This window comes from Zingiber officinale, chromosome 2B, assembly GCF_018446385.1.
Source record: "Zingiber officinale cultivar Zhangliang chromosome 2B, Zo_v1.1, whole genome shotgun sequence".
In the NCBI taxonomy this organism is placed as follows: domain Eukaryota; kingdom Viridiplantae; phylum Streptophyta; class Magnoliopsida; order Zingiberales; family Zingiberaceae; genus Zingiber; species Zingiber officinale.
This window is the reverse complement of record NC_055989.1, coordinates 112,874,077-112,877,144: the sequence shown is the minus strand read 5'-3', so window position 1 is coordinate 112,877,144 and position 3,068 is coordinate 112,874,077. Positions and strand designations below refer to the sequence as shown.

At 53.0% G+C, this 3,068-nt stretch overlaps 1 pseudogene; it reads right to left on the bottom strand.

Moving 5' to 3' along the window:
* Nucleotides 1–229: 229 nt before the first annotated feature.
* LOC122048582 lies at nt 230–1,113 on the bottom strand (annotated as a pseudogene).
* Between the last annotated feature and the right edge of the window lie 1,955 nt (nt 1,114–3,068).

The following is a 3,068-nucleotide window of genomic DNA, read 5'->3' as shown; positions in this document are numbered from 1 at the left end:
TAAATGAGATTATTATTTTTTGAGATTTTCCTGATAGCTATCCACTGCATTTCAATCTCTGAAACTTGATAGTTGATACACAACTTAGAAAACTAAGAAAAGAAAAGACAGTTCAAGACAGAGATCTGTAATGCTGTAATCCAAAATAAATCTACTGAAACTTGATTGTTTATCCATCATTGAATTAGTAGTCGAAGCTTAATGGAGACAGTTGATGTTTCCTTACTGTCAAAACTGGTTTCTTTATGATGTTTGAAACAACACATAATTTAGCTTTGAACTCGATCACATGCCTCTCAGAAACCATTTGACTTCGCCTCTTTGTCCATCAACACCACCCCATCCTTCCTGGCTACGATCACGGACGTCGCCAATCCGAGGAACATTCCGTGCTCGACCACGCCGGTGATCCTCAGGAGGTCATCACTGATGGCCTGTAGATCTCCGTGGATTCCATCCTCGAAGAACAGGTCCACGATTTAGTTCTTGTTATCCGTCACAAATGGCTCAATTTCGGATTCTTTTTCGGTAAAGGCGCTAGCTTTGGCGTTGATTGAAGCCGTACGGAGCTTGAGGTTGAAGCCGGGCGTGCCGTCGAAGAGGTTCTGTAGTCGGCGGAGAGTGAGGGCCCAGCCGAAGGGGATGACCTCCACGGGGATGGCGAGGCCGCGCCTCGAGGCGGGGAACGAGCTTGGAGTCGTCGACGATGACGACGAAGCGGCGGCTGGCGCCCTCCACCATCTTCTCCCGGAGGAGGGAGCCACCACGGCCCTTCACAAGGTTGAGCGCCGGGTCGACCTCGTCCGCGCCGTCGATGGACAGGGCGACCACCGGGTGCGCGGCAAGATCGGTGAGGGGGATGCCGGCGGCCCATTCGGAAGTGGGGATGCCGACGATGTCACGGAGGTCGCCGCCGCGCAGGAGGTCGCCGATGCGGTCAAGGGCGTGGGCGGCGGTGGAGCCGGTGCCGAGGCCAAGGACCATGCCGGACCGCACCAGCTCCACGGCGCAGAGGGCGGCGATGCGCTTCAGGTCATCCTGGGACTGGCCGGCAGCCGCCATAGCTTCTTCCGTCAGCGAGCGAGAGGGTTGGAGGAGGAATGGCGATCCCATCGCCAGATCAGAAGATCGCTCGAGAGGTTTGATTATATTAGAGGGGTAGATTGAAATTTGGTAAATCTATAAGGTTATTTTTGTCTCAAAGGGTAAATAACGAAGGATAATATTGTCTTAATGTTTTGGTTAACCAGGGAATCAAAGAAAACCCCAGTTTTATGGGGTTTTCTGATTCCGAGCTATATGCCCAACTTGCTGATGTGTCAGGCATGTAGCATAACTTAGGAATCATCAATTACCAAAACCAAACAAGGTTTTGGTGGATAACCTTGGTTGGATAACCAAGGTTATCAAAGATAACCCCGAACCAAACATGCCCTAATAGTCATCCGTGATTTACCTCCTCCGTATTGACCCTAAGACGAATTGACGAGGACGCTGGGAACGAACGTATTCATTTTTTTACCACCATGAGTTCAATCATCCCGTTAACCGTTCCAAAACAAGGGGGAAAAAAAACATGACTACCACCAACTTAGTACAAAATTTAGGATTTTCTAATCAACAAGCTACATTTTCTAAACTACATATATGCTGCACTTGGTCTTCTCCTTTCTCCAAATCGGTGCCAGGTACAAAATTTTGATTGCAAACGAGAGCGGAAATTAATGGCTAACCAACAAGCAATGGTTATCTGCTATGGTAGCAACACTGTCTGTGCTCCCAAGATACCCTTCCTCCCTCGTCCTCCCTCGTCGCCCGATGAATGTTGCAGTCGTTAAGCATCGTGGCCGGCGGACATTGGGGCATACTCTACAGGTCCGAGGCACTGCGCAAGTCCTATAGCTCCTTTGCCGCGGTCGGCGAATTACCAGCCTAACATATGTTCTGATGAGCGTGTGCAATCCCTCACGGGCAACTCCACGGTATGCAAGTGTCGTTGTTGGTCGATCGAATCCAAATTTATGGGTAATCTTGTTTGTTTTCTTTAGGTGGAACAAGAAGAGAAAATTAAGAGAATAAACATACTGATCCTGTTGGGAAGCTGAGAAGACGGACCTGCTGGCGTGACGTGTCCGGAAGGTTGACCGCATCCTCATGACCCGATGGTGTTCAGTCGTCTATGTTGACCAAGTCGTCAGATGTCCTCCGGTCAACAGTACCTGTATCCAGCGACCGGGTCGCCCCGACCTCTGGTACCTCGGTGCTCGAGGCGAATCCCACCAATATATAAGCAGTAGAATATTAATAACAGAATAGTGAAATAAATACAGGAAAGGTACGGTAACGTACCCTGGCCCCGGAGGGGGGCGCCCTCAGATGGAGCGGTGAGCTGGTTCCGACAAGGTGGATGAATGCAAGTCGGTCGAGGAGCCGAATCCGCGGGCGGTAACTCGGAATCCAGTGCGGCATGGATCCAAAAGATGGCACGTAGATCGGGATACCACAACGGCTCGCAGGTCGGAACACGGCACGCAGATCGGATAAACCCAATAACCCACAATGATGATAACGATGCAAAGAGTAAAATACCTCGACGCGATGGCCGGAATTACCCAAATAGTACCAGGCTGCGGCTACCTGGAAGGTGACGATATCCACTAAAGACAGCGGCAGTAGACGCGGGAGGGAGCGGCTGCAGCTGTCGGCGGCGACTGTGGCCGCGGGAAAAGGCAGCGATGGCTGCCGGCGACGGTGGCTGCCGGCGGCGGCTGTGGCCGCGGGAGAAGGCAGCGGTGGCTGCGGGGGAAGGCAGCGGTGGCTGCCGGCGGCAGCTGTGGCCGCGGGAGAAGGCAGCGGTGGCTGCCGATGGCGGCTGTGGCCGCGGTGGAGCAGACTGCGATGAGGGGAGGAGAAGGAGAGAAGGATAACGGCCACTGACGCCGGCGAGGAACAGACTGCGGTGGAGCCTTCCTCATGATGTTCCCTGACGGCGAGCCGAACTCAATGAGGCTCCTCCACGCGATGAGGAGGAGGAGAAGAGGCGAGGCGGCGGCGGCCAGCGGCGGCGG